Raw genomic sequence first — 12,507 nt, forward strand, 5'->3', positions numbered from 1 at the left:
CTATTTCACTGTACACACAAAGGCACCTCGATTAGCCCTCTTCCCACGATGCAAGTATTTGCATGGTCGCCATTCTTCACTCTGCATGTGGGCTGGAGCCAGGTAAGCGCAAATCCCAGATGGACTGATCCGGAAAGATCTACTCCAAGCCCACTTCAGTCAAGCAGCTGGTGTTCTTTTAAGCACTCACCATGTGCTGAGCACCCTTATGCTCTCAGCTTTTGTGAATATTTGGGCTTCTCCACCGTGGAGGAAGACCTGGTCCCTACAGTCATCCCCTCTGCTTCTCTTTCAGAAAGTGTGTTCATCCTAAGTAAGTCCAAGAAAAAGACCCAATTCAAAACCGGATGGTCATTATTGCAAGACCGTTTTCATTAGGAAAGCCTGAGGATATCATGAATTTGTTTTTCTCTTTTCAACCAAATAATGTGTTGAAAAGTACTGTGAAACAAATGGAAGAGAATCTGAAGACAAAAACTGCAAGATAAGAGTCCTGGAGGCCAGAAATGACACAGCGATGGTGATTGCCATTTTTCTGGCTTCATTTTTGTTGCCGTGAAGGGATTCTCTACAGAAGTTGTTTCTTTCATTAAAGCAAGATGGCTGACTCTTTCAGAATATCTATTGCCATTACTCAAGGCTAGCTCTCCAAGTTGCCAAATAAGAGTTCTAGCCCTAACTTTGGCATTTTTAAGGTAGATTTTCTCCTTATCTTCAGTCAGTGCCACATGGAATTTATTTTTCATAGTTTGGAGGCTGAAATCCAGGATTTGTATGCCAACAGAGTTGTGTTCTGGTGAGACCCTTCTTCTGAGTTGTATAACTTCTACCTCTTTCTCTCTGGGTCCTCACATGATAGAAAGGCAAGCTAGCTCTCTGGAGCCTGTTGTGAAGGCACAAATCCCATTCATGAGGACTTGGCTCTCATGACTTTATCACCTCCCAAAGGCCCTAATACCATCACTTTCAACTTCAGGTTTTCAACATAGGAATTTGGAAAGGGACACAAACCTTCAGACCATAGAATCAGGGTATCTTGGAGCCACTTCTAAAGTGACACTGTTATGCGTTGAATTGCACCCTCTCGAAATTTATATGTCAAAGTCTTAACCCTAGTACCCCACAATACAATTTTATTCAGAAATGGGGTCATTGCAGATATAATTATACTTAGGATGAACTCACGCTGGAGTTGGGTGAACCACTGATCCAGTATGACTAACGTCCTTATAAAAAAAGAGAAATTTGAACACAAACATGCACACAGGGAGAAGACCATGTGAAGATAAAGACAAAAATGAACTGTTATTTCTACAAGCCAAAGAACACCCCAAAATGGTCAATTAACCACCATAAACTAGGGGATAGGCAAGGACCAGATCCTTCCTCACATCCCTCAGAACAGATAACCTTGCTGGCACCTTGATCTCAGATCACCAGCCACTGCACCTGTGGGACGAGAAGCTTCTGTCACTGAAGCCACCCAGTGTGTGGCACTTTGCAGCAGCCCTGGCAAACTCACGCAGACATCACTGTTGGGCAGTGCTTCACCCATGCTCACGCTGTATACAGTCCATGATCAGCCACTTGTCAGGATGTGCTCTGCAGATGGCGGCAGTGGCATAGAGCATGTCAGGAATGATACCCTCAGTAGCAGGGCGTCCTTCCTATTCTCCTTGGTCAGGTCCAAGCCTGCCCCGAAGTTTCTGAGGTCGTTTTATGTGAGGATGTCACCTCTGCAGTCTTTTGTTTTCTGGTTCTCTGGGCCTGGGAAAAATTCTATAAGGGACACTAGGTTGAAGTGGTTTATCATGTCAAGGGTGGGATTGAGGAAGGGGATGTTCTTTTACTTCATTTCTTCAACCCTTGAACTTTGACCTACAATGATGGTATGCCTAACTTGGGGTGTCCTGAGAGCAGGAGCAAAAATACATGCACAGGGCCATGGAAGTCCATTGCTTTAAGTGCCTTTGCGTCCGATATTTGGAATGAGTCTTTTTTCCTACCTCGTTGGGTCACCAGATTAGTTAAATCTAAGTACAAATTCAGTTTCCAACGAGAGAATAGTAAAGCTAAATGGAAGTTGATCTGATATGGAAATAAATTTACCTCTCAAATGTTAGATAGTGGATTAGAAACCATTACAATTAATATTATAACTTAATATTACAACTATTAATAATAACATTCAACACCACCATATTTATGCCATGGTAATAATGTAGTTTATGAGGCTTTGCTGAAACATGACTGCAGCTAATAACTACTAACTTTTGAATGCCTCCTATGTATCAGGTGATTTATATGCATTATTAATCTTCCACGAACTCTGTCAGATGTGTAAGCCTTGCGATTAAGATATACCAACCCTGAGTTAAAAAAAAAAGAAAAGGTCAAGTAAATTGTTTAAGATTGTCCAAGTAGTAAGTGGAAAGGCTGGGATCGAACCTACATCTTTCTAACTCCAAATCCCATGTGTTTTCCACCACAACATTTTGCCATTATTACTTTTTTCTTTAAAAAAGTGCAAGAGGGTTCACCTTTCCCCAATCCTCACCAACATCTGTTAGTTTCCTGTGTTGTTAATTTTAGCCACTCTGACAGGTGCAAGGTGGTATCTTGCACAAGTGGTTTTGATTTATATTTCCCAGATGATGAGTGATGGTGAGCATCTTTCCAAGTATGTGTTAGCCACTGTGGAAACAGTATGGAGATTCCTCAAAAAGTTAAAAGTAGAACTACCCTATGATCCAGTAATTACACTACTAGGTATTTAACTAAAGGATACAAAAATACTGATTCAGAAGGGCACAAGCATCCCAATGTTTATAACAGCATTATCAACAATAGCCAAATGATGGAAATGCATATAACTGTGTATATATATATATATATATATATACACACACATACACATATGTATATATATATAAAATATATACACACACACGTATATATATAAAGTATATATACTCACACAATGGAATACTACTCAGCCATCAAAAGAATGAAATCCTGTCATTTGCAATGACATGGATGGAACTAAGATGTATTACGCTAAGCAAAATAAGTCAGAGAAAGACAAATATCATGATTTCACTCATATGTGGAATTTAAAAAACAAAACAGGTGAACACAAGAGAAGGGAAAAAAAAAGAGAGGAAAGCAATCCATAAGAGACTTTTAACTATAGAGAATAAACTGAGGGTTGATGGAGGGAGGTGGGCAGATGCTAGATGGGTGATGGGTATTAAGGTGGGCACTTTTTAGATGAGCGCTGAGTTATATGTAAGTGATGGATCACTAAATTCTATACCTGAAACCAATTTTACAAAAATACTTGACAACTAACTAGAATTTAAATAAAATTTTGAAATGAAAAAGAGAGTGATTTAAATATGTTTGGAAACAATCATATCTTTTCATTTAAAAAAAATTCAAGTTTGAATGTAGCATAATCTATCGTAATAGCAAGTTTAGTATCCTAAACTCTAGGAACATAAGGAAAATAATGGGTGCTGTACTAAGATGCATCCATTATCCTCTATGGAGTTTATGAAATTTCACAAAGCTTTTTTGGTAGTATTTATCTATGCAACTTTACTTCTCTTAGATTCCCATTGAAAAATATCCTTATTTTAAATAAAGCTATTCAATGCATCTTCTACATTTATCATACTCCTTTTTAAATGTACTAATTAACTTATGGACGTTGAACTAAAAAATTTGCTCATTCTGGTAAATTCTGTGAAGTGGTGGCACCTATTGACGACGTATGATATTGCAGTCTAACATCATTAGAAATAAGTTCTTAAGATTTTAAAATAGGAAGAAACTATTTTCTCAAGTCTTAAAACTACAGAATGCATATTCCTTAAGAAATATGGAATGTCTGGAATATAAATAGAGTTGAGTCACAGAATATGTATGGCACATCTTTCTGACATCTCAATTTTAGTCAATATTTATATATGAAAACAAATAGATACAACGGCAACATTGTCCTAAATTTTTCTTACTGATGATGGAAATCTTCCAAAAAGTGTCTGTGTTGTCAACAGTTTCATTTTTGCTTTGCCATTGGAGGTTCTTCAGTGGAAAACCTTTAGAAAGTGAGTAATGTCCTAAAACCATATTCAGCTAAGCCATATTTATCTATACTGAAGAGCACGCAAGGTCCTTTCAGATAATATGATTCTGAGAAGTCTGACATTCTATGAATTACTAAAATGTGTGTTGTTCTCTTTGTTATTGGGTATTTTGGAATTATATGTATCTTAATTAATTCAGCAAATATGCACTGAATGCCTAATATGTTCCAGGCACTGTTCTGGGTGCTTGAGATACATTTGTGAACAAAAAGAGAAAAGATCCAAGCCCTTGTGAGTTAATGTTCTAGCAGGAGTGATAAACATGATAAATTAGTAAATATACTATGTTAGAAGATAGTAAGTGCGATTGGGGAGAAAAAGAGCATGAGAGAAAATCTAGAGCATGAGAGATGTTGCCTTTTGCCTTTTTAAATGGACAGGGTAGATCTCATGAGAGAAAACTGTACATATATAATGTATGTGTGTGTATCATATATTTACATGACTACAGAAACACAACCTAAATTCAAATTAAGTATTAGCTATATATAGATACATGTATTTTTATACTGAGTATCTATTACTATATCCCTCACTATTTTAAAATTTGTGATAATTCAAACACAGATTGGTTAAAAAATTTATCTTTGTGTTTTCCATGAAGAGCTTGTAATATAAAATACTCCCCAAATAATTTTCTGTATTTTTAAAATTTTTCTTTGTTCTAAAATCTTGCTTATTTTATAAAATTCAGAACATTAAAAAGAAAATAAAATCACCCATAGTCCCACTGTTCACAGATAACTACTATTTTAGAAAAATCCTTCTTTTTCATACCTGTACTCTTCCTCAGCCTTCCTTTCCTTTCTTCCTTCCTTCCTCCCTCTCTCCCTCTCTCCCTTCCTTCCATCCATCCTTCTAGATAGAATGAAAAATAAATACAAAGATGGATATATATATATATTTATATAGATATAGATATATTTAGTTGAGACTGTACATAGGTCTTCCATCTCTTACCCGAAATTTTACCCGAACCAAAATATGCTTGGGAATTGAGACTTGATTAGCTATGTAAAGATAATATGATATAACTATATATTACATAATATCCCCAGTGTGGGCTAGGGTAGGACCCTTCAATCAAATACATTAATATTACATTTTGAAGTTCACAATAAATAAGATAAATAGGGACTATAAATAGCCTTATATGAATTCAGGTCATATTTAGCTATTAAATGAGTTACAAAATAATTTTTATTACTTGGACTTTCTAAATTTCAGAATTGCAGATAATGAATTATGAACCTAAATCCATGTTTTAAAATGGTGATTTTTCTTTTCTTAGAGCTAAATAAACATTCAAATATGTTAAAGTTTTGTAAATAATTTTATTTTATTTTTATTTTTTAAAAAGATTTTATTTATTTATTTGACAGAGATCACAAGCAGGCAGAGAGGCAGGTAGAGAGAAAGAGAAGGAAGCAGGCTCCCTGCCAAGCAGAGAGCCCGATAATGCGGGGCTCAATCCCAAGACCCTGGGATCATGACCTGAGCTAAAGGCAGAGGCTTTAACCCACTGAGCCACCCAGGCGCCCCAATAATTTTAATAATAACAAATGGCTCTTACATGTTTCTTAATTTATTTAACAACTCTCGTGTAGACCTTTGATTACATTACCGACTCTTTAGATTCTTAGAAGAGGACTTTATGGGATCAAAGACTGGAGGGTTATTAAAACACATAATACATGGCATCAACTGCTTTCCAGAAAAGTTTAACTAATTTACATTCTCACTAGTAATACATGAAAATTCCAGGCTCATTTTAGATAGCATAGAACGTAATTCCTTAACAAATATTTATTAAATAAACGTGTTTTTAAAGATTTATTAAAACTATTTATACATTAGAGTTTCAGATAATTGTCCATCATATTTGATATACATATGTATTTCTTGTAAGTGTTTACATATTTATATTGTTTTAAAAATAGTCACCGGGGCACCTGGGTGGCTCAGTGGGTTAAAGCCTCTGCTTTCGGCTCAGGTCATGATCCCAGGGTCCTGGGATCGAGCCCCGCATCAGGCTCTCTGCTCAGTAGGGAGCCTGCTTCCTCCTCTCTCTGCCTGCCTCTCTGCTTACCTGTGATTTCTCTCTGTCAAATAAATAAATAAAATCTTTAAAAAAAAATAGTCACCTATATGTTATATGTAAATACCATATATAGTATTTATGATTTTTATGGTTCATGTTTACATACATGTTTCCTCATGTATATTTACATATTTATAGTTGCGTTTTATAGATTGAATAAGTTGGTTTTAGTTGTTGTTTCTTCCATTTTGGTAAATACTGCTTTTAGGGTTTTATATTTTTCTTTTTACTATTTAATCCATCTAGAATATATTCTTTAGCTGCAAAGTATCTTTAAAACATTTTTTTTTCAGACTTTCACATGGGTGATATATTTTCTGAGCTCCTGTATATAGGAACTCATGGTACAAGATTTTGGCAAGTATACTGGGTCACAGTATTTTCTTTTCAATATTTTATAAGGATCCTCTCTGACTTTTGACAGTTGGTCTGGCTCAGAGAGGTGCTCTCAGCCATCTAGAAAGCTTAGGAATACAGTCCTCGCCCTCTGAGGAAAGGGCCACATGGCTCAACGTGGCTGGTGCTGGGTCAATAATGAGAAGGTCCTCAGTCAAGTATCATCCTCAAAAAATCAAAGACAGTAACTGTTAATAGAGGAAAAAGTGAAGAAAAAAGGCAACTATTTTTCTTAAGAAAGCTTGTAAAGGGTAAAAGAAGAAAATCCAGTGATTTTGGTGAATGCCAGTACAGCAGAGCAAAGATAGCCATTTTTTTCCTATGGGTTCTCAAAGCTGACCTTATGCTAGTAACGAACAGAGAAACGTCTTAGGCTGTGAACTCTGTGCTAAGAACATGATGACTCATTCCATGAGCCATTCAGATAGCATTTTGCCATCTGTGGCTGGCCTTGTTCATGGTTACCATGTAGCTTGTCCTAGGTGCTAATTTATCAGAGGACCTCAAGGCTTCAAAGACATTGGCACTTAAGTTGGCTTCTGGCTGTAATGTTCCTGGGATTCTCAACTAAATGATGCTCATTGGTTTTGGTCATGGATGTGTCAGATGATGGGTGTTCGTTGATGTCACCCTTCCTTGAACTCACCTATTAACCCTCCATCTTCTCTTAGTCTGCCAGCTCCTTTCCCGTTACTCCTAGAGACTAGTGAAATCAGAAGACTGTGAAGGGAGCTTAGATGAAAATGCAAGGAGAATTTTTTTTAGGGCCACTACATTCTGAGTTCTCCTTCTGATTCTAGCAATCCTCTGTCCAAGAACATGCAAAAGCCACACTGGCATGACTATTTCTAACTTTTACGAGTGACATGTAACATCCTTAGCAATCAATTTGGATATCCCTTATAAAGAATCTAATGGAGTTCCTGGGTGGCTCATTCGGTTACACTGTTGACTATTGATTTCCAATCAGGTCACGAACTCAGGGTCCTGGGATAGAGCCTTGCACAGCTAGGAGTCTGCTTGAGATTCTCTCCCTTTCTCTTCACCTCTGCTCCTTCCCCTGCTGGCTCTCTCTCTCTCCCTAAAATAAATAAATCTTAAAAAAATAAAAAAGAATCTGAAAGGTACCAGGTGGCATGTTTATTGGTACAAAAGGACTTTCAGAAAGTTACCAGAAGAAAAAAACAGTTTTATCTAAAGCTCAGTTCTTTCATTTTTACATTTGTTAGAATATTTTCATCATCTATTTAGTGCTCTACTTAAAAAATATATGTAATACTTATATATATGCTGTCTTCACAGATTGATTATAAAGGAAAAACATTTAGATTTTATGCTTTTTACCACTAATTTCCTATTACTTTAATAACATCAGGTGTATATATGGAATATTTATACTTTTAATTTTTTTTAAAGATTTTATTTATTTATTTGACACAGAGAGATAGCGAGAGAGGAACACAAGCAGGGGGAGTGGGAGAGGTAGAAGCAGGGCTCCCACTGAGCAGGGAGCCTGATGTAAGACTCGATCTCAAGACCCTGGGATCATGACCTGTGCCAAAGGCAGAAGTTTAACGACTGAGCCACCCACGTGCCCCATATTTCTACTTTTGAAATAACCTAATTAGGAACTTGATGAAACCAATCAACAATTTAATTGTGTTTTGGAAACTGGAGGTGCCTTGCAGACATTATTATCAAGAATGTGCTTGAAGATGGTTGACTCTAGAATATTGACTAAAATGTCCAAAATTCCCCTACATAAAGTGGCATATGTAAGTTTGGCTTCATCAGGACCCTACAAACTAGAAAATTATATAAAAAATTATATAAAAATTTTACTAGGTTGGTAACTCTATATCTACAGTGTGATTCAGTTTCTCCTTCCATGATATGATTTGTTTTTTTAAGGGAGATAACATGAAATCTGACTTTTACCTGAAGTTCTTCTGAATTGCAAGATAGAATAAAAATAAAAATAAGGATTTTGTGCAATGGCCAAAATGTAAAATGCTCTCAGATTGAAAAGATAAACACTGTTTACTCAGTCTTTGGCTTTGAACTGTGACCTGTATATTATAAAAGTAATGAACCATTCAGATTTGCAAAACTGGAACATAAACTCTAGGAGAGGTTCCTAGGGCATTATAGAGCAACTTATATAAAATTTAATATAATTTCAGTGTATTATTTATATACGTTCAGTATGTGATTTACATTGATACTTGAAAGATGAGTGAAAAGGTAAATGAAAAATAAGAGTATAATGTAAAGAAAAAAAGACAAGTGCTACTCCATTATCTTCCTGTATGTTGCATTGTCCAGGATTGGCTGGTGTCCCTCTATTGTTCCTTTGTAGACCGACTGATTTTCTTTTAGCTTGGAAACCTGTATGAGGATTTTCAAATTTATGATTATTACCTTATCTTTATCGTACAGCTTTTTCAGAATGTGTCCAGATATTCTGTTTTGTTTCACTCTTTCTGGATCAGGATAACCCTTTCAATCTGCATGCTTTGATCCATTTTCAGTCATGTTCACTGTGAACACCATTGTTACTCCTTGTTGGTTTTGCTGGGGCTTCCATCCAAACTGATCTTCCCTTGTATGAGTCACCTTTTATTTGGCATATCACACCCATTCATGGGGCTGGGCTTCCTCCCATCATCTGCACCTGTCCATCCCATCAAAGTGTATACCTCTTTTTTTATTTACCTCCTTTTTTCGTCCTTCTACCCTGTCCCACCCCACAAGAAGCTAATCTTAATGATATGTGGTATCATAACCTTTTCCGTGTTTGGTCTAACTTTTAATAAGCCTAATATATCTAAATTTAGTAGAGAATTTGGAATTTTATGCCTCTATCTTGCAGAGATTCATCTTGAGTGGCATCGGATTTTTGTGTTAATTCTATGTATGTTCTCCTTATCAACATAACATAACATTTTGACACGGTGAGAACAATCCACGATATACCTTTTGCAATTTGCTATGTGACATGAAGAGATAAGAGAAGTGTCCCACAGTAAAAGCTGAGTTGGACAAAACATCTTACATTCATGGAGATGGGGAATCCTCTCCTGCACAGCTGGGTTAAAATCACTTTCCCACCTACCAAGCACACTTTGGGAAATGTTACCCAAGAGAAATTTCTTCCACTATCACAATAAGCAGAAGGAAGCTAACAAATCCCAACCACCACCTAGGGAGAAACGTGACGTGTGTGATATGAATTGGTTTTTACAAAAATCTTCTGAGACTGTTTTCTTGTTGTCCTTTTTCAGTTACGGAAACCGAGGTTCACTAGTTTAGGCTCCCTTGTTCATAGTCACAGCTGGTATAACCAGGCGCAGAATCTGTGCCTGACTCCAATACCATACTCTTTCTATAAAATGTTGCTATACCCACTCATTACATTCTTTCTGATAAAAGTGGCTCTCTTGAAGGATTTGGGATAAGAGGTCTTAAGCTACCTTGACTCCTTCTGTTGGTAAACAACAAAAAACAAACAAAAAACCCATAATAACTTATTTTTACTTGATTTTTTTTCATTTGACTGGAAAGCAATTTCACACATCCTGTCTCCCCAGTTGGTGGAGGAGGTGAAAGAAATAGATGTTAAATTATCTGGTGCTGAAGCAAGAAAGAACGACCAAAGGAAAGTTAAAAGTTTGCAGAATAGTATTAATGATAATTTTCTTTAGGAAAACATGATGAAACTGGGAAAAAAAATTAATTTAAGTCAGAACATTGGCTCTCCACTTCCTGTATTTAAAAAAAATACATTTTAATTTTGTAAGTTTTCTTAATAATGAATCTATATTCTGAGACTAACCTTTAATGCCTTATGGGAAAGATGGATTTTTGTCAAACTGCTAGAAACTTATCGAGCTAGAAATAATATAAAAGTGAATTAAAGGCTACTTGTCCTTTCATAGGAAATGATTCTAGATTCTGCTGATTATTGAAAGAACACATTTTTGTAAAAAGGAAAACTTATAAAATGTTGCTAGAGCACTTGAATATGTTAATATCTTGCTCAGTATAAATTGCCAAATTCTGACTCTCTTCTGTGCTTTGCGTAAAAATATGATACTTCTGAAGACACTGAAAGGCCAAAAAATATGTTGGAAATTAAAAGGAGCTTCACTCACTCTGGCTTCAGAGCCTCCTGCCTACAGCTGCTAGAATAATTCTCCTTAGACAGTAAAAAGAATAGAAAGTGTCTCTGTTGCTTTTGCATGTCCCATCACTGCACACACATTTTCACAAAAACAAAACAAATTTCTAGTAAATGACATTGACAAAGGATAACATCCAAAATAGATATTTGATCAAGATGAGAATTAGGATATGTGTAGAATTGATCAAATATAAATAAAACTATACTGATTTTGAAGCATTCAGGAATTTTATCTTAACTTCTCATTAAGGAACTACTCTGCATTTGAATGAACATTCTGCTACAGAATAATGGGAATTTTATAATGTGAGTTTAACTTTGCTGAGGAAAAAACCATCATCCCACTGAGATGTTAAAGGAGAATTCATTTGGTATTGTTCTTACACAAAAGAATCCTATTTCCTATAATTTATTTATTAACAACCTATGAAAATGTAAATGATCAGTTACATGCAAGTTAGCACTTCAGAAAAAGAAATAAGGAAGTTAGACATGGGCTTTGGTGGTTTTATTTCATTGGAACTTTTCCCAAGTTTGCCTAGTTAAAATATTTTCCTAGGGGGCTTTTCCTAAGGGGCTTTTGTATTTTATTTTTTATTATGGTGTTTTCCACTTTAAAGATATTAAAATATACTGCACAATGATCCAAAGTAATATTTTGTAAGACTGGCAAGCATAACATTTGAATTAACTTATCTGATTATATTATTACAAGGCTTGTTTTCCACTTTAAAATATATCATTAAAAATGTGTGTGTGTAACATACATATGTGTTCCTCACAATATCCTTGACAGTCTCTGAGCTTTAACTCTCACGTGTGTAATTTAAGGTTCTTTTGTTTCAAACTAGAGAAACTCTGACTTCAAGAATTGATTGGAGAGACACCGGATTACTCACATCAAATATATGAAACTTGCAGAACATGATCAAATGTAAGGACCATGGCCTCCCCAGGACTATGCGGGCTTGAAATTCAAATTTCAGCAACAGGGTGTCCAGTTAGCCTGGTTTGGATCACATGGTTGCCTCTTGACTAGAACAGGCCAGGGCACTTTAGATCATACTGGGTCCAATGAGGAAAGGGTAACTTTCCTAAAGCATACCCAGGTGCTATTCCAGGGGGTTGGCGGTGGGGGGTGGGGGGGAGGAATGGTTATTTGGAAGCCAAGAAAGGAATGGGCTGATGTTTGCTGTTGCCTAGACATTTTGGAAAACAAGTGGGTATTCATCTAATAATTGTTGTGCTGACTTAGGCAGCACATATACTAAAATTAGAGTGAAACAGAGAAGATTGGCATGGCCCCTGAGCAAAGATGACACATGAATTGGTGAAGCACACCATGTTTGTTTGTTTTTTTTAAATTTAAAAAAAATTTTGTAAAGTTGAATTATTGAGTTGGGAGGTCATATGTCTTTTTAGATATGATTTCATTTATGACTGAGCTACGTAAAAGTATTAATACATGAAAGTGACCATTCAGACCCATACTTCCACCATGTAATGCACTTGAACATTAAGGGATAGAGCTCAGTAAATAAAGAAAATCACCTGGAAGTATGTTCATGCTTCATATTAGCAATTTAGTCCAAAATATCCTTTCTGTCAGAAAAATGGAGTAAAAATAAACTATGCTAGTAGCATCAGAGGCTGGCCGAACTCCCAGACTTAACCAG

At 36.0% G+C, this 12,507-nt stretch overlaps 1 non-coding gene across 1 annotated transcript; it reads left to right on the top strand.

Moving 5' to 3' along the window:
* Positions 1 to 12,074: 12,074 nt before the first annotated feature.
* On the top strand, positions 12,075 to 12,181 carry LOC123393042. The gene has a single exon (XR_006607744.1). It is a non-coding gene; the product is annotated as a U6 spliceosomal RNA (small nuclear RNA).
* The last annotated feature ends 326 nt before the right edge of the window (positions 12,182 to 12,507 follow it).

The sequence above is a fragment of the Mustela putorius genome, unplaced genomic scaffold (genome assembly GCF_011764305.1).
Source record: "Mustela putorius furo isolate JIRA1106 unplaced genomic scaffold, ASM1176430v1.1 tig00000721_pilon_pilon_pilon, whole genome shotgun sequence".
Taxonomy (NCBI): domain Eukaryota; kingdom Metazoa; phylum Chordata; class Mammalia; order Carnivora; family Mustelidae; genus Mustela; species Mustela putorius.